This window comes from Schistocerca gregaria, chromosome 2, assembly GCF_023897955.1.
Source record: "Schistocerca gregaria isolate iqSchGreg1 chromosome 2, iqSchGreg1.2, whole genome shotgun sequence".
NCBI classification, from domain to species: domain Eukaryota; kingdom Metazoa; phylum Arthropoda; class Insecta; order Orthoptera; family Acrididae; genus Schistocerca; species Schistocerca gregaria.
The window spans coordinates 901,401,672-901,422,338 of record NC_064921.1 but is presented as its reverse complement, the minus strand read 5'-3'; the positions used below and the strand labels follow the sequence as shown (position 1 = coordinate 901,422,338).

The following is a 20,667-nucleotide window of genomic DNA, read 5'->3' as shown; positions in this document are numbered from 1 at the left end:
ACTGAATAGTGCACGGTACATCCAAACCGTCATCGAACCCATCGTTCTACCATTCCTAGACCGGCAAGGGAACTTGCTGTTCCAACAGGACAATGCACGTCCGCATGTATCCCGTGCCACCCAACGTGCTCTAGAAGGTGTAAGTCAACTACCCTGGCCAGCAAGATCTCCGGATCTGTCCCCCATTGAGCATGTTTGGGACTGGATGAAGAGTCGTCTCACGCGGTCTGCACGTCCAGCACGAACGCTGGTCCAACTGAGGCGCCAGGTGGAAATGGCATGGCAAGCCGTTCCACAGGACTACATCCAGCATCTCTACGATCGTCTCCATGGGAGAATAGCAGCCTGCATTGCTGCGAAAGGTGGATGTACACTGTACTAGTGCCGACATTGTGCATGCTCTGTTGCCTGTGTCTATGTGCCTGTGGTTCTGTCAGTGTGATCATGTGATGTATCTGACCCCAGGAATGTGTCAATAAAGTTTCCCCTTCCTGGGACAATGAATTCACGTTGTTCTTATTTCAATTTCCGTGAGTGTATGTACTCATAGGCATCATACACAACCTTGACGCCTTTATGTATTATAGTTGCAGATTAGAGAAGATCAACTTCTTTGCCAAAATAGCTAATAATAACTTTTATTCTCGATAGTCAATTTCGGTAATCTTCAGAATTCGGCTGAGAGGTTATTGCACATTTCATAGTATAGTGGTGAAAGTATATGACTTGGCAGGTACGTAACAGACTAGAAGATTGCCAATCTAGTGGCGCTCTGGCTACAATGATGTGCTCTGTTGTGAAAGGCGCGAGACAGGTGTATGTGGCGAATAACTGTGTAAGTCGTTGATTTAATTCCGATATGTCGATGCATCAGTCTACTAGTCTGTTACGTGCCTGCCAATTCATGAGAAAGAGTACTCTTCCTGCTATTTTAAGAAATGTGCAAGAACCCGTCTGTCGAAATCTGAAAACGGTAACACTGATTACAGAAAAGAGTTATAGAAACTACACTTATTATTAGCGACCTTGGCAAAGAAGTTTATCTTCTCTAATCTGTTGTCACGGACCAACCATCGCTGCGCAAAATGAGTATACTAAAAAATATTGTAATAGCGTCTTTATGTATTCTAATAACCACAGAGTCATGCGGAGGAGAATTTTGTGTTAGTTTTTGATTTACTGAAATTCATTCCGCATATAAATGTAAGGTGCGTGCAAAACTTTCAGTCAACGAGAGTTACGATGTGAACCACATGGTAGTTGAATTGGCCTCTGTGTTATCTTTCAATACGAATAGCGCTGAAAAACTGATGATTTTCCAGAGCTCTAAACGATATTCGCTTCCCGAAAATCCTGTTAAACTTGCCACTGCATCCGCCTGTATCTTGGTGATGGCCGTGTCCCAGCCATATGTTCCATATACTAGTACGTTACTGCATTTCTTTGTGTATCGTCTCCTTGATTCATTCGATTGAAATTACTCCGGGTGGTTGTTATTCAGATTAGTGTTACTGTCTTTTAAACACCAGTACCACTGCATACCAGCTCAATGAGCCATGTTTCCTTAACAGACGATAATTTCATTGTATTTTCTCTAATTTGTCATTGTTATTATTGGTGTAAAACTTCAGTTATCAATAACTTTAATACGAGGAACTTTAACAGTGGCAATTATTTATTTACAGCTCGTACGGAATATATACGTGTTTCAAAGTTTTACTGACCTTCAAAGTAGTCACCAGCATTTTGAAGCCCGTTCTATTGCCCACACTGTCCGCTCTTACGCTGTTTTTCCTTCTCTCAATCTACATATTGAATGACACTATTAAAGAAGCCCTCACGCCGATGTGGAGGACTATTTTGCGGAATACTTTCCCCTGCTTTCGCTGCGAGAATACGAAGCTCATTACTTTGAGCTGAATTGTGGGTGTACATATCATATGCCACGTTAGTTCCCACTACATGTGGGACTACATCGTAATCCCCGCTGTAACGTATTGATAAACTGTGAGAAAAGGCGTTTCTTTGGAACAAAAATAGAGCAGCAATAAACGTCAGGCGTTTTGGGACGTGATTAAACTTCTGAACTGAGGTTTTTGGCCTGTTCAAAGGCGGATGCCTTATAGTTAACACCGAACTACATGAAATCTTTTTGTGATGTACCGAACACGAAATACATACACAATATGCACAGTAGAATGGTTATTATTTGGCTATTTTTAAATTTTGTTTGGTTCTATACCATGGGAAAACGAGACTGCGTGAAGTTTGGGCTCGTTATAAATACGGGAAGGGGTGCACCTCGGCCTTCAGAATCAGAACATGTCTAATTAAAAATCCATCAACTTCGCAAAATATTATTTCTGCATGACAAATTCATCCATTAACCAACGTAGGCAGTATCTATACATCAGTCTCTTACCTGCTAGGTTAATGCCCTCAAGACAGGTAGGTTTAGAGTAGAACGAACGAGGAGTTCCCTTTTACGACCCAACCCTAACCAACCCACTAGTCTTTCACAAATTACAGAGCTAGCACTCGTAGCAGGAACAATGTCTTATTCTTCAGTTAGTTAACAGATGAAATTTTATTGATTCGCGTATTACTCTGATGACATAGCCGTCAAATAAACGTTAGAGGTTTTCTTTCACAATTGCAGGTGTGTTAATTAACCGTGCATCAATCCACCAAACTATCTACGTGGGAAATGATTACTTCTTGTGAATGAGGAGGAATTCCAAGACAAGAGCTGAGAAACTGCATACCAAAATTAGAACCTTAGTACGAAAAACGGAAACAACTACAAATAACGTGCTAGAAGAACGTAGAGATTTCGTAAGTGTAAATAAATAGATCATCATAAGCTATTTCTTTACACAGCAGTACAATTGAAGAATAGTATTTGATCTGTCGGTGGTTGAAAGGTCGTAGTCAATCACGAGCTCACTGAAACGTTTAAATTTATTACTCATGTGCTACTAAATCTATTTTCAATACATTTCGCAGAGAATATCCACATATACCGCTAAATGAACCTAAACAATTACATCACGTTTCCACCCATAGTTCATGAGATACGACGTCATAAGCACTGAGATGGGTGAAAAACTGTCGCATTGTGCATGGTGTTTAAATTTTGTAGTTGCTTGATAGTAATTCTAATCGCAATACATTTTGCAAACAGTATCCATATTTGCCGCTGAATGTAACAAGAAAATTGTATCACAGTATGACTTATAGATTGGGAGAAATGACTTCATACATATTGAGATGTGTGAAAAAATGCCACGTCATGCATAAATTCCTGAAACCTTTATTCTTTATTACTAAAACACTCCCACAGTCGAGTCAGCTTACGGAAATCCCTGAAATCTGGCAGCGTTTTTGACAGCTTTCAACTGCAAAGCCCACACAGCTGTGGGCGAAAACAGTACACGTCTACTGAAATATGAAGAGGCGTTCTAAAAGACGCTTACAAAATCACGTTGTAGGACTACATACCCAAAGCAGCTGCGCCCTGCGTACGGAAACTGTACGTTTCTCATATAAAACTAGCAACAAAATGAATACCCGGGGAACGGGTTTATCAACTAGTTTTATACAAATGAAATTTGAAAATAAAAGAAAAATTTACTGTTAATTCAGTGCTGTTAAGTTTATTTTCATGTCTGTTGTTTAATTTCCTGTTGTTCAGATCTTCCTTGCATTTTTTCCTCACGCCAATCTGCCTGTTTAGTGACGCTAAGTTTATATATTGGTGACTCAGAGTTTGATTTCGACGAAGGTCTAGGAATATCTACAGATTCTGCCAAAAAGTCAATTCCTGAAGCAGCAGAGAGAAGACGAAATCAAGTAGTTACGAATCTCAAGTTTGCAGCTGCCCTCGATAAATGTAGGATAAGTGACAATGAAGCAAATTAAATCCTGACAGTTCCGATTCGTAGCACTAGGTGAAGATATTTTATAGTCAACCTGAGTCCACACGTAAGTCTCGAGATAAATTCCCTGAGGCACAGGCTACTGAAATCAAGAACCAATTCAAGAATAAGGACCAATTTAAGAGTAAGAAACTGCTGCTTATAAAGATACGTTCTACAGACTTCCTGTGATATTCTTTGAAATTGCGGTACTCAGAATAATTTAGGAGTGCCTGCATTGCGATCTGGGACTGGGAAACCTCACTGAACAAAATCTTCAGTCCTATGTTAAAACAGTTTTTGATACAACATTATCAGATATAGAAACTTTTAGATCAATGTGAGATATGATAACTAAAAACGTATTAGAAAAAGAACTCTTAGTTACCTTGTAGGCATCCTAACCTTAAGACAGTGCCTTTTCAATGGCATTAAAATGAAGTTTGTTTGTTTGTTCGTTTTTTTTTCTGCTATAAGAAGTGTCAAACTCATGAAGGACTACTATAAATAATTTACAAAAAAGAGTATTATATACCTTAGGTTGCACCCAAGTACCGTATAAAATGTAGAATGTTTCTACACAGAGGTTTTAAATTTTCTGGGGCAGCGCTCTCTTCGCATTCTTGAGAAGATTGGCGTATGCATTTGCCAAAGCACTGGATGTTGTCGAAGACGTCATTCGGCTACGTTCCCTTAAGTTGTTTGAACACGTGGTTAATTAGCTATTTAAGTGTAATATTATTTTTACATTAAAAGTAAGTGAGAATGTAATATTGTTTAGCGATTTCTTTTCAAATACAGAGGTCTAGGGGCACCGCTTTATCTTTACCTGGAGAGATCAAAATCCACAACAACTCATATTTTCGTGCCATGGAATCGAACTTGGACGTAGCATAAACAAAAGATCAAACTTAAAAAATAAGAACCATCTTCATATAAACTGCAGCGTATAAACGTGTTCTGACTTTTTGAAAATGGATCTGTTTATTATAAAGTACACAACTGTGACAAATTATCCCAGACTCATAAGTACGAGCACAAATGTTTCTGTTTAGTGACGCATGACGACAAAACCTGTCATACTTGGCTATGGTGACTAAAACTTTCGATCAGACGATGAAAATGTTACAGAAACCAATCGTTTAAAGAAAAGTAGGAAAAAATAAGCTAATTTAAAATCATGGTGGCTGCTAGTTTAAAATCGTCATGATTGTAATTATCCAGCCATATAGATTCATTGTTTCAAAACTGAAGATAGTAAATCATCTCTTCTAGATAGTTACCACTCATAACACTGATTTTGCAGTCGAACGTGGACTGATTCTGATAAGAAGTTCAGAATCACATTAATTTTATCTCGATGTAGTAAACAGCATTTGCAGCCCATACGATGTAATTGAGTCAATCTTGTAATTCCTGCATTGTGCCCGGGTGTATGATTTTACAAACAGGTCGAATCAGATTAAGGATAAAAATCGCAACATTTCCAGTATTGGTACGAGAGCATTTCTTGGACCTTCGTGATGCTTCTATCACCGAATATTATCTTCTCACTCCAAAATATTTCCCGGATCAAGCCGAAACCCTTCTCACTACAAAGCAGGAAACGTGGCATATCAGTATCAGTCCAGTTTCAGCCAGTTTAACTGCAGGCATAACATGCAGAGGTGATCGTAGACACTGAAGAAGTACGGCCACTTTTTTCGATTGATCGGAACACTTCTGCATCTACATCTACGTACATACTCCGTAAGGGTATGGCGAAGGGTAACTTGTATCACCAACAGTCATTCCTTTCCTGTTCCACTCGCAAACAAAGCAAGGGAATAGCGACTGTCTATATGCCTTCGTATAAGCCCTAATTTCTCGTATCTTATCTTTGTGTTCCTGACGCGAAATGTATGTTGGTGGCAGCAGAATCGTTCTGCAGTTAAGCTTCACCTGCTGGTTCTTTAAGTATTCTAAATAGTGTTTCTCAAAAAGACTGTCACCTTTCTTCCAAGGATTATCATTTGAGCTACCGAAACATCTCCGTAACGCTTGCGTGTAGTTCGAAATTACCGGGAACAAATCTAGCAGCTCGCTTCTGAAATGCTCGACGTCTTCCTTTAATCCGATCTGGAGCTGATCCCAAAAAACTCAAGCAGGTCGTACTAGCTTTCTACATGCGGTTTCATTTACAGGTGAAACGGTACTTTCCCAAAATTCTTCCAATTATCCGAAGCCTTCCCTACTACTATCCTTAAGTACTCGTTCCGTTTAATATCGCTTTGCAACATTATGCCCACAAACATTTCTCATGGACGGAGTCTGCTGAAGTTTTCTGTCTGTGACAGACAGTTTATCATCAGATGCCTTCACTATGCATAGGCCTCCAGATCTTGGAAGCGCTCTCTCAATAGTGGGATAGCAGCTGCGGCGTGCAGGTCATCTATGGGGAACCCAAGTGGTAAGTGCAATGCTCTCTTGAGGGCGCGGTTCTGCAGCCTCTGAAGTTTGTCCAGGTGCTGCTTTGCCGCGTATCCCCAGACAGTGCACACATATTCCATGACTGGCCGGATCAGGGCCAGGTACACGTTTACTGCTACTGGGCATGGAAGGGAGCTGGTTGAGTTCAGGATGGGGGTATAGGATGGACATTCTGGCGCAGACCTTCCTGTGGACCTCGTCTATGTGAAGTTTCCACGTGAGACGAGGTACTTGGCGGTTCTGCGCCAGGGGAGTAGGACTCCATTTAGGTGAAGATGGAGGAAGAGGGGGGGAGGGGCGGGACGTTGAGGAGGTTCGCGGGTTATCAGCATTGCCTGTGTCTTCTCAGAATTGATGGTGATCCGCCAGCGACGGGCCCAAGTTTCTGTGTCATCTAAAATCTTTTGTAGCCTACGGATGACCAGGTCCTTGTCTCATTTCTCGCGTAGAAGGCTGTATCGTCATCGTACTTCGCAATGTGCACCAGGGGGTCCGTTGGAGTGTCCCCAGTGTACAAACTGTACAAAACGGGCCCCAGAACCGATCCCTGTGGCACCCCAGCACGAAAACGCCTTTTGGTGGAGGTGGCAGTTTCTACTTTGACAGAGAAAGTCCTATTCGTGAAATAGCTTTTGATCAGCTTAACTATGCTCCCAGGGAATCCTTGCGTGTAAAACTTGTGGAGTAGCCCTCTATGCCATACTGAATCAAAGGCTTTGGCTACATCTAGTAGCACTATCCCGCAGTAGCCTCTGTGGTTGAAGCCTTGTGTGGCTGCTTCAACCACTCTCATGACCTGTTGTGGGGCAAAGTGGTTCTGCCGAAACCCAAATTGGAAATCTGGCAGAAGCTGCTCTCTGGTAATACGTTCCCGTATGGGTTTTAGCAGGAGGCGCTCATAGATCTTGCTGAATGTTGGCAAGAGGCTAATCGGCCTGTAGTGCTGCGGGAATAGAGGGTCTTTTCCTGGTTTGTGTATCGCGATCACTTCTGCATGTTTCCAGCAAGCTCGAAACTCACGGGACCGAGTAATCTCGTTGAGGACGTTCGCGAGGTGTGTGATGATGGCTGCTCAGAGGGAACTGGTTTCGGTCGCGGCGGCGGCCGATTTAAATACCCTCCGCCCGTGGCGCGCTCCCTCCGCCGTCCGCACCCCGCGCCACGGTCGCGCGGTGGAACAGATTGCGACGGCGTCTGAGATGACCCCAACACCCCAACATCAAATTCACTATGGAGACTGAAACGGAGGGTAAATTGCCTTTCCTTGACGTCTTGGTCAAGAGAAGGGCTGATGCACCCTAGGTCATGGGGTGTATCGGAAGACAACGCACACTGATCTGTATTTGCACGCAGACAGCTGCTGCCACCACCCTTCACAGAGGAATGGGGTACTTAAAACTCTAGAACATAGGGCGCGTACTATCTCTGACGCAGAGTGTCTACCCCAGGAATTGGAACATCTGAACTGTATTTCGAAAAAATGGGTACTCAGAGTGGCAGATTCAACGTGCTCTCCGCCCAACCACTGCAGCACAACCTGTTGAGATGGATGAAGTCACGTGGGAGGAGGTAGGTACTGCATTTATTCCATACACAGGCGCACTCTCGGGGAAAATCGCCAGCATTCTGAAGAAACACCGGGTCAGAACTATGTTTTGTCCTCCGAATAAAACTCTTGCACTGGTGGGGAACGCCTAAGATCACCTCGGTTTAAGGAAGGCCGGCGTGTACCAGATTCCGTGTCAAAGTGGCAAGTCGTATATGGGTCAGATGGTGCCTACCGTCGAGGATCGATGCTGTGAACATCAGAGGCACACTGGACTGATGTATCCGAGCAAGTCGGCGGTCGCTGAACATTGTTTGTCGGAAAATCACGATATGGAGTATGACCGTTCGAATATTCTGGTCCAGACGTCGAGATACTGGGACAGCGTTGTTAGAGAGGCCATCGAAATTCACACCAACGACGACCTCATAAACCGTGACTGTGGCTATAATCTTAGCAAGGCTTGGGAACCAGCGATTGGGTTAATCAAGAGTAAATCGAGCAAACGTATAGTTGACGACCACGGCGGACAGAGCCATCACACCGACGTCATCTCAGACGCCGTCGCAATCCGTTCCACCGCGCAACCGTGGCGCGGGGCGCGGACGGCGAGTATTTAAATCGGCTGCCGCCGCGACCGAACCCCCCCCCCCCCCTTATGACGATCTTCGACGATTAAGACGAAGAGAAAATCCGAACACCCAACCCAATCCCTAAGCCTGATCCTTCCCACATAACACCAATCATCTCGCCTACCTCAGGCAAGCACCAGACACAGACAGAACAATCATCACAATATCACAGACACCAAAAGAAACGAAAGAAAAATCACACACACACATTCACAGGAGAGTAAAAGCCGCAAGGCTACAGACTTCCACCTCACACTTCTCCACAGAGGGGAAAGTACATGATGAGAGCAGCAGAGCAGCCATATCGTACGGATCTCCGTGCCGGCACGTTCACAGGAGCTCAGTCCGTCAGCTCACCTGATGGTGGCGACATGTTTGATCGCCGAAATATTGTGCCCGTTGGACACTATAGACCGTCAGTACACCCGTGGATATTTTTATTAGTAATATATCAGTACTACATATATTTAAGTGTTTTAAATAGAGCAAACTGCACATAATGTAAATGCAAGGGCGTTATAAAACATAACAGGAAAGAAATAAAACACTTTGAAAAGGACATCTACAACAATATGTAGCACAAAATCAATAAAATGGCTAATTACGAAAATATGTGCTTATGAACAGTAATAAAGGATGCAATATAGCATGCCTTCAAGAAGGTATTACAGTCCGCAATAAAGAAAACTTATTTATGTAAAACCTGCGTAACTAGAATATAAAGCCATCTGCGTGCTAATGATACAAAAAAGGACGAAGTCTACTAAGTAAGGGGCAGAACGTTCCTGAAGTGGAAGTTGAAAGAAACAAGAGCCAACAGATTATGCAGTCGAGAGCAATGGATAAAAGTGTTAAAGATATTCTTTCCTCAATTGTAATCATTCGCTTAAAATGAGGTCATCTTTACTGATCACATGTCTAAATATCTCAAGTTCTTGAAAGAAATCAAGCTTCTACACTTTTTCTTTTTACTTACAGTTTCCATTTCGTCTACTCATTTGTCACTGTGAGCCGATATTAATAAATGCTGCGTGAAAGTGGAATCATAGGTATTGGTACCGTTCTACCTCAATACGTGCCCCTTATACTTTATGTTAACTGCCCTACCGTTCTGTCCAATATAAAACACCACTTACACCGCAAGCAATTTTGTGAACTGTTCACTACGTAAAGGTTCTTTGAAGTTTTTAAATTACGGATTTTTTAAAACTTAGTTATGGAGAAGGCAACTTTGAATTCATATTTTTTACCCAGCAGACCATTACCTAAGTACGATAGAGATAAAAATTTTCCTCTATTATTATCCCTATTCTGACAGATACTTACTCTTTTATTGGTTTTCGTTTCGAAAACTATTTTATTTAAACTATTTCCTTTCTTTAGTTTGGATGGTTATAAAGGTTTGACTATAGTACGATAAACAGTTGAATAGAAGAAAGCGGTCTTATTGGACTGAGGATGTGTTGAATCAGTTGGTCGGTGCTTGTTGCTTTACAGAAAATATTAGAAGTTACTCTGTCATCTACGTTTGCTGTTAATCCCAAACATGTTTCACTGCAGCTGCAGCGACATCAGTGGGCCCACTTCAGTGAAACATGTTGGGGATAAAAAACAAAATTGTGTTTTGCTAAAGGCGGACCCTGTCCAGAAACGTATGTATTGTTAAAGCAAACACGGACCAAGGAGCTTCAGCCTGAAGATGATTATGGTTACTCTATCCTCTGTTATGGTCAGACTAAGATCCAAAAAAATTACACTACGATTTCAATTTCGCAACTTGCAAGTGATATTAATTTTTCAAGAATATTATTAAATATTTCATAGTCGGTCTACTCTGTCAAACTGCACTATATATAAACAAAATATCCATATACGTAGAGTAAGGCTGATTGCATAATTCTATAGAAGCATAACTTCTAAAAAAATTTTCTCCTAATGAATTTACCAAAATACCTGCTTGAATGCCTACTAACGGATTACCCATTGCAAGACCATCTCGTTTCTGAAACAGTTTCATTAAATTCGAAGTAATTTTCTCTATGTATCACTTTTAGTCACCGTATAAGATCTGTAATTTGCTCATCTGTCTTTTTTTTTTTATAAATACACAGGTTTTTCTCCTGTTATCCTGAGTTGTCTGAACGCGTACATTGGAGTACAAATTTGTACTATCGAAAGATATTAATTTTGTCTCTTAGTTGCATTCCCGATTTCTAACTTTATTTCCAAAGATGCTGCTGTCAGGTACTGTACGAATATATTGAAAAACGTACGATTTACTTAATCTTTCCATGAAGAAACGTGGTCAATGCGTGGTATCCACTGCTAATACTGTTTACAATTGGAAAAATTCGATTGTTTATTTTATGAACCTTGAACTGAAAATGTTGCTTAGGACCTTGTGGAATTATGTTAATCAATTATTTCCTCTGAAAAGGCCGTAACATATTTCTGATGACACCTAAAGCACACCCACTTCTTTTTTAAGTCAGATCCTCCTGAAATTCGGAAACAGTATATTCCTCAAATAATTCTGCCGTTCTGGAGACACATTTATCTTTACTGGCAATAACTACAGCATTATATTTATCAAATTTTATTAATATGCTTCTTTTAGCTTAAATTTTCCATATTTTAACTACTTTTAAATCATTATTAAGTGAAAACTCACCATTAAATTCATTTTTGTAATAATGTTACAAACATCACGGGCTACTCTTAAGCTGTAAGGAATTTTCCAATTTGATACACTGAGACCAATCTTATCATCTATGAGATAAATCCTGAACTTTTTCCATACCAAGATAGTCGCTTATAATAATACAGAAACTGTACATACTTTTTGACACACAATTTTTCTATTTTTCAGCATAGTCGCCTTTGACATTAAGGCTGTTGGCAACAGTTTGTGAATATCTTAATCATACTACAGGGTGTTTCAAAAATGACCAGTATATTTGAAACGGCAATACAAACTAAGCGAGCAGCGATAGAAATACACCGTTTGTTGCAATATGCTTCGGACAACAGTACATTTTCAGGCAGACCAACTTTCGAAATTACAGTAGTTACAATTTTAAACAACAGATGGCGCTGCGGTTTGGGAAACTCTATAGTACGATATTTTCCACATATCCACCATGCCTAGCAATAATATGTCGTAGTCTCTGAATGAAATTACCCGAAACCTTTGACAAAGTGTCTGGCGGAATGGCTTCACATGCAGATGAGATGTACTGCTTCAGCTGTTCAACTGTTTCTGGATTCTGGCGGTACACCTGGTCTTTTACGTATCCCCACAGAAAGAAGTCACAGGGGTTCATGTCTGGCGAATAGGGAGGCAAATCCACGCCGCCTCCTGTATGTTTCGGATAGCCCAAAGCAATCACACGATCATCGAAATATTCATTCAGGAAATTAAAGACGTCGGCCGTGCGATGTGGCCGGGCACCATCTTGCATAAACCACGAGGTGTTCGCAGTGTCGTCTAAGGCAGTCTGTACCGCCACAAATTCACGAAGAATGTCCAGATAGCGTGATGCAGTAATCGTTTCGAATCTGAAAAATGGGCCAATGATTCCTTTGGAAGAAATGGCGGCCCAGACCAGTACTTTTTGAGGATGCAGGGACGATGGGACTGCAACATGGGGCTTTTCGGTTCCCCATATGCGCCAGTTCTGTTTATTGACGAAGCCGTCCAGGTAAAAATAAGCTTCGTCAGTGAACCAAATGCTGTCCACATGCATATCGCCGTCATCAATCCTGTGCACTATATCGTTAGCGAATGTCTCTCGTGCAGCAATGGTAGCGGCGCTGAGGGGTTGCCGCGTTTGAATTTTGTATGGAAGAGGTGTAAACTCTGGCGCATGAGACGATACGTGGACGTTGGCGTCATTTGGACCGCAGCTGCAACACGGCGAATGGAAACCCGAGGCCGCTGTTGGATCACCTGCTGCACTAGCTGCGCGTTGCCCTCTGTGGTTGCCGTATGCGGTCGCCCTACCTTTCCAGCACGTTTATCCGTCACGTTCCCAGTCCGTTGAAATTTTTCAAACAGATCCTTTATTGTATCACTTTTTGGTCCTTTGGTTACATTAAACCTCCGTTAAAAACTTCGTCTTGTTACAGCAACACTGTGTTCTACGCGGTGGAATTCCAACACCAGAAAAATCCTCTGTTCTAAAGATAAACCATGTTGTCCACAGCACACTTGCACGTTGTGAACAGCACACGCTTACAGCAGAAAGATGACGTTCAGAATGGCGCACCCACAGACTGCGTTGTCTTCTAAATCTTTCACATCACTTGCAGCGCCATCTGTTGTTGAAAATTGTAACTACTGTAATTTCGAAAGTTTATCCGCCTGAAAACGTACTGTTGTCCCAACCATATTGCAACAAACGGTGTATTTCTATCGCTGCTCGTTTAGTTTTTATTGCCGTTTCAAATATACCGGTCATTTTTGAAACACCCTGTATGTGGCCGCCTGGCTAATCAACCACGTCACAACAGCATCCTTCAAGTCGTCATCTGCGCAGCGTTTACCAGCAAGGTGGTCCTTCAGTATAGGAAACACGGAAACATTTGATGTTGCCACGTCCAGAGTGTATGAGGCGGCGGTGAGGTGGGTAAACTGTCATGGCGTGTTGTGGGATTGTGAACCACTGAGGGCTACGGTGGGACGAAGCCTCTCCGTCGTTTGTAGCTCCCCAGTTTAATACACAATACCAACACCATATATGCTAGTTTCGATCGCAGCAATTGAAGGCATGCTCTTGGGTTCCTATCGAACCATGTCCTGAGAAATCTTCACATTCGGAAAAAAACAGCAAAGTATTTGTGACAAGCAACAATAAAAGTCACTCCTGCATAGTTTCATGTGCACTAGTTTAGAGTATCGTACTTTAATCGGACTGAAGTCACAAAATGGAACCAGTTCACTCCTGATAGAGAGGACTCCTGTAGGTAAGTAACACAGATCACTGAACATCGAATGTTGCAGAATGTACTCCTCTTACGTTAATAAGGGAGTCCCAGAAACTGTTACAAATGAAAATGTATACTATATACAGAAAGACACGAACTGACTTTCTTCCACTTTATAGCTGAACAACTAACTACTAGACCTTGGCGAACCCATTCAACAACAGCTTTCGTTCATCTTACGATCTCCTGAATGCTTTTACTCCTAATTTACCATTACCTGATATTTAATTACAAGAAGTGGTATCTAAAGTGACATGTCTGCTATAAAACATCAGTGTGCCGTTGTCTTGAAACAGCATGCTGACAAGCAACTTACGTTACCAAAACAACGAAATACGACGAAATCCAACATGGCGTCTCCAAAGCTCTTCATCTGTCGACTGCTTTTGCGTTTCATTGTTGCATCGGGTGACACTAGCTTGGCCCCATGCGAGATTGATGTAGGGAGCTGAGTAACGACCAATGAGCCTGCCCAACGGAACAGCACGTCCATTGGTTACAACTCTTGTTTGGAGCCTCTTGACACAGGGTGAGGTACCGTGTAAGTGACGACACGAACAAGGGCGTCGTAATGCAAGCCACTACATTCACCGCTGGTCACTGCGTGACGGATATGACCCTGGGAGTACTTTCAGCTGGTCGTGGCAGACTGCATATGCGTCCTTTGTCCGCAACCACTGCTTGACAACTAGAGCAGGTCTCGCGCCATGACTGCCGCAACGTAGGGCGGCACGCTCGTCCGTGCAGCGGCCCGCGGGTGACGTCACACGTCACGTCACGGTGGAAACAGCGCGGCGCGGCAGCCATTGTCTTCATGCATATTAACAGGTGAGCCGTGCTCCAGCAGATGGCGCGCCGGTGTGCTCATTCCGGGAGTGACGCCGGCTTTGTTTGCCGCCATTGTCTACCCCTCTGCGGCGCCGGTTTTCCGAACTCGCTGCGTTCGTCGTGCCGCCGAGTATTCTGGCGCCAGTCCTCCATATACTCGCGATTGAATTAGAATGGGGATCACGGTGTACGTCCTTTATGATCTTAATGAATAACCGAGTCCGCGCGGCAGGACATACGGATTTAATTGTCTTCACCATGCAAAATACCAACCAACTTCATAGTCACAGCATTTATTTTATAATCTCTGCGGCGAGCGGTAACGAAGTGGAAATAAATGATCGTCTCTGAAATCCTAAAAGATAGCAAGGAAAAGGAACGTCACAATTTCTCGCCCACATGACAGTGACATTAAAGACAGAACGTGAGTTCTAACAGGAGGAGTGTAGGATATGAAAATTTCAGAAACCGTCTTGACTTGAGACTGAAATTATGATAAAGGTACACCAAGAAAACTCAAGCTGAATGGCCGGACGTGCAACTGAACGCTTCCTATCGAATTCGATACCAGTGTCTTAAGAAATGTGCTGCGAAACTCATGATCAAGAGAGAGTTACGGATGACTCGTGTTATGCGTGCTCCAAAGTGGATCTGTGTCTTACTCAGGATTTGCTGGTATGCCGATTTAGGCGAGATTGTCCCGAGTTTTTTGTCGAATCCCTGATTCCAGATTAATTCTTGTTGAGATACGAAAAAACCGGAATATATCAGAACGGATATTATTTCACTTAAGATGAGTAGATCACATAACTAGTGAGAAGGTATTGAATAGAATTGGGGAGGAGTTTGTGGAACAACTTGGCTAGAAGAAGGGATCGGTTGATAGGACATGTTCTGAGGAATCAAGGTATCACCAATTTAGTACTGGAGGGCAGCGTGGAGGGTAAAAATCGTAGAGGGAGACCACGAGATGAATACACTAAGCAGATTCAGAAGGATGTTGGTTGCAGTAAGTACTGGGAGATGAAGAAGCTTGCACAGGATAGAGTAGCATGGAGAGCTGCATCAAACCAGTCTCACGACTGAAGACCACCACCACCACCACCACCACCACCACCACCACCACGACAACAACAACAACAACAACAGCAATTTGTTAGTTGCCCGAGAATTGAAATGAAGAGGCAGTCTCGTAACCTTTGCTCCTAATATAGCTAAGTTGGCGAACTCGCACTCACGAGCCTTTACAGGGAACTCACTCGCATACAGCAACGAATTACACTGACCAGCCTAAACATGATTACTACAGCCCACTGCGAACTTGAATGCCTCCTTGTGTTGTTGCGGAACATGACGCAGCGATTATATCACAGTTAGGGGCCGCAAATGCGAAAATCCACTCATACAAACGGTTTTGACAAAGAGCACATTATCGTGAAGCAGCGGCTGGAATCAAGAACGTCTGAAAGCGCGTAGCCCTTCGCCTGTTGGCGTATTACTGTCATGAGCAGCTATGGTAAGTGGTTGAAGGATGGTGAAATAATGAGTAGGCCTTGTGGTATTGAACGACCACGTCTGCTAACAAAATATAGACGTCGGAGGATCCTCTTCTGTGTAATCCAGGAGAGGCTTCCGTGTGTGGCAGTTCTGACGATAGAGTACAATGTTGGCGCAGACACAAGTGTATCGGAGCTCCCCGTTCAAAGGCCACTGATGAATACGGAGCTCCATATCACGTGACCCCTACGTATTCTTGTGTTGACCCGACGACTTCGTCAGCTATGATTGCATTTCTTGTTACACAATGTCGATGGTTGGTCCCTTACATGCCGACATATTGGCAAAGAGTTGCACGAGACGTGCGCCCAGTCACAGATGCAGGCCGGTAAGGGCAGAATTACGCTATGGGGTACAATAAGTTAGTAAGTCACATGACAACAGTCAACTAAGTGAACATTATTACGGGCCACCTGTGTCGCTGTTTGCTTGAAGTCTCCCCCTACGACGACGACATCTTCCAGCTGGATAACTGTTCTTGTTGCAAGGTCAGAATCATACAATAGTGGTCTGAGGGGCCTTGTAGTGAACTCACATTGATGTACTGGCCAGCAAATGTGCCTGGTCTGAACTCACTGGCAAACATATCGGGAGGCAGCTGCGTGTCCGCGAACCACCATCCCGTAATTTGTGAGAATTGTTTGACATGTGCGCAGACATCTGGTGCCATATACTTCTGGAATCTTGTCAACGACTTGCAGAATCTGTGCCAAGCAGTACCTCTGTTGTACTGCGTTTGAAAAGTGGAACAATACGCTACTAAGCAGGTCGTCATAATGTTTTGGCTCACAAAACGTCGATCAAAACAACTGATCGCTTCGTAAAACTTGAATTTGAAAAAAAAAAAATTAATAATGAATGACGTAAGGTTTACTCATGGTTGCGGGAAGGTAAATCTGACTATTTTGTTCACTATGTTACGTGGTCCTTATATACCACTGTGTTCGACGAAGGCAAAAATTAGGCTTAAAAGGCACATTAGAAAGTAAATTAAGGGTTAAGATTAACTTCTGATTTACGTGCCAGCATATTCGTCGTTTTCTTAATGGAGAAGAAGAGCAGAATCTACTAATATATCATTAAGGTAAAAAGCAGTGGTTTGCTCCAATTCAAACTTTTATCTATTATGTCCTCCATGTCGTCTCTACACTTTAACATAAAAAATAATATACCAGTTTTGGACAACTGTACTAATTGTAGGTTTCGAGTTTTCAACGTAGAAAAAAATCACGACTTCGTTCAGTTTAGAAGTCGCAGATTTTTTAAATCCAGAGCTTGTTTGGACAAAAAAAAGAAACTTTCATTCCTGGCTACATTGAGATGAGTCGTTAGGACGAAATTAATTCAAAATATTAGAGAGACGACCGCGAATGAGTGATGGTACTGTTAATGTTACTTCAGCGGGAAAAATGATATACCAAGGTAGAAAAGCAAGTAACTACTATATTATCTACTAAGTAGTTAATACACTCCTGGAAATGGAAAAAAGAACACATTGACACCGGTGTGTCAGACCCACCATACTTGCTCCGGACACTGCGAGAGGGCTGTAAAAGCAATGATCACACGCACGGCACAGCGGACACACCAGGAACCGCGGTGTTAGCCGTCGAATGGAGCTAGCTGCGCAGCATTTGTGCACCGCCGCCGTCAGTGTCAGTCAGTTTGCCGTGGCATACGGAACTCCATCGCAGTCTTTAACACTGGTAGCATGCCGCGACAGCGTGGACGTGAACCGTATGTGCAGTTGACGGACTTTGAGCGAGGGCGTATAGTGGGCATGCGGGAGACCGGGTGGACGTACCGCCGAATTGCTCAACACGTGGGGCGTGAGGTCTCCACAGTACATCGATGTTGTCGTCAGTGGTCGGCGGAAGGTGCACGTGCCCGTCGACCTGAGACCGGACCGCAGCGACGCACGGATGCACGCCAAGACCGTAGGATCCTACGCAGTGCCGTAGGGGACCGCACTGCCACTTCCCAGCAAATTAGGGACACTGTTGCTCCTGGGGTATCGGCGAGGACCATTCGCAACCGTCTCCATGAAGCTGGGCTGCGGTCCCGCACACCGATAGGCCGTCTTCCGCTCACGCCCCAACATCGTGCAGCCCGCCTACAGTGGTGTCGCGACAGACGTGAATGGAGGGACGAATGGAGACGTGTCGTCTTCAGCGATGAGAGTCGCTTCTGCCTTGGTGCCAATGATGGTCGTATGCGTGTTTGGCGCCGTGCAGGTGAGCACCACAATCAGGACTGCATACGACCGAGGCACACAGGGCCAACACGTGTGGGGAGCGATCTCCTACACTGGCTGTACACCTCTGGTGATCGTCGAGGGGACGCTGAATAGTGCACGCTACATCCAAACCGTCATCGAACCCATCGTTCTACCATTCCTAGACCGGCAAGGGAACTTGCTGTTCCAACAGGACAATGCACGTCCGCATGTATCCCGTGCCACCCAACGTGCTCTAGAAGGTGTAAGTCAACTACCCTGGCCAGCAAGATCTCCGGATCTGTCCCCCATTGAGCATGTTTGGGACTGGATGAAGCGTCGTCTCACGCGGTCTGCACGTCCAGCACGAACGCTGGTCCAACTGAGGCGCCAGGTGGAAATGGCATGGCAAGCCGTTCCACAGGACTACATCCAGCATCTCTACGATCGTCTCCATGGGAGAATAGCAGCCTGCATTGCTGCGAAAGGTGGATATACGCTGTACTAGTGCCGACATTGTGCATGCTCTGTTGCCTGTGTCTTATGTGCCTGTGGTTCTGTCAGTGTGATCGTGTGATGTATCTGACCCCAGGAATGTGTCAATAAAGTTTCCCCTTCCTGGAACAATGAATTCACGGTGTTCTTATTTGAATTTCCAGGAGTGTATAACAAACAGGATTGAAAGTCCTTCGTTCTGCACTGGGTCTCCGGTGACTGTTCATCGATTCTTGACAGTTTGGGTAGCAGATGGATTGGCATTCAATGAGTTAGGTGATGATTCCACTGTTTCCTGTACTCTCTTGCTAAACTGATTACACTGTAGCTGTTTTCATGGATGCATGTATCATTCCGTGGTTACTTACCGCATTTTATAAACCGTTTTGCTGAACTGTCACATTTTTATGTTATTAATTTCGACAAATATTACTATCAAACACGATGGAAAACATAACAGTTTTAAAATTCTTACAGCAACAAATTTTCAGATGTAATAGTGAGAAGTAGAAAGCAGCAAATCACTCTCTCTATTTAAAGTCTTCACTTCGTTGCACTATTCGTCTCGGACGGCAGTGAATTTCAAATTAAGCAGTAGTCCATTATTTATCGACGTTCGTGGAGAGGGTCATCACACAAACGACAACAGTTGATTAAACTTTCGTTCCTTTCGGAACTTCAGGCCATCTCATCAACATTGGTATGAGGTGTGACCCACACGAGCACGAATACATTCGTGTATTAGTTGTGACATGGAAGTTAACGGTCTCCAAATGACAAAATGAGTAATATCTTCCCACACCGAAAACATGTGCAGTTTTAGTTAATGAAGACTGTTGGTTGCTGGAGGACCGTGTGAAAGTATACATATTATCACATTCTAGACGTGCTCTATGGTTGATAAACCAGAAGACAAGGCAGGCCAGTCAAGGATCAACAAATCCTTCAAGGTTATCGCGATGTGAACTGCAGTGTTGGGGCTTACATTATCATACTGGAACATGCTGTTTGGAACTATGGTAATGAGGGATATGACAACGGAGTTACCGTTCTTGCCACATAATGGCGAGTATTTACTATTACCAAATCAGTGCCGTTGTGGTGAGCAGTTAATTCCCCACTCCGTGATCCCAGGTATTGTAGCTGTATGGGAATCGCTGCTTTATCTGAAACGTTACCAGATTGTCTACGGAAACGTTGGCCTCGAGCTGACCGCCAGAAACAGGAGCGAGACTCGTCGTTGAATACCACAGAATGACACTCCCTATTACAGCTAACTCGATCTACACCATGCCAAGCCTTTGTTATCTGTTGCATCGTATCAGCCGAGAACAACATACTGCAAGCCGATATGTTAACCCAGAGTCCAGTAACCTGTTCCCAAAAGTTTGAGACGGATTTCAGATGTTGCGGTAATGTTTTTGACCTTTTGGAAGGACCAGTGCCTGTCCTTAATCCATCTCGTCAGAAATGTTCTGCCGCCAGTACACTACAGCCAATTCATTCCGTATGATGCTCTCATTTCCCTCATGGGAATCAATAATTAGGTCTCAAACACCGAAAAATGGCGTACTCACACGTGCACCTTTTCTTGGCGTGCTCCTTTTCAGTCTCTACATGAAAAACTATAGCAATTGTTCTCGAAACATTAGAGACATTCAGTAACCAACATATACTTAACACCAAGCTGCTTCTGTAGAACTCTTATTTCCTGCACGGCTAATATTGTAAATAAGCTTGCTTAAGGATGACATTTTAATTATAATACCCAAAGAATGGAAATATTGGAGCAACAATTTAGTGGTATACGTAAAGATGTAAGTCTCTAACTTTCCGTTAGTGCTTGCATTCTACCATGCTGATTTATACTTGTGACTTAATAAGAAATTGTTTCCATCACCTTGTTTTTGTGGCATATGTTAAGACAATACTTGTAAAATCACCGTAGGCTAGTGTAGACTATCATAAGTAAGCGTAGGTTACAACAATTTTCCTAATAGCCTTAGTTAAAATCGTAACAGT

General features: G+C 43.3%; 1 protein-coding gene across 1 annotated transcript in view; it reads right to left on the bottom strand.

Annotated features, from left to right (window-relative positions):
* The window catches only part of LOC126335344 (neuroligin-4, X-linked-like), a 397,024-nt gene that overhangs the window by 126,439 nt on the left and 249,918 nt on the right, over positions 1–20,667 (bottom strand). The gene's annotated exons all lie outside the window — the stretch shown is intronic.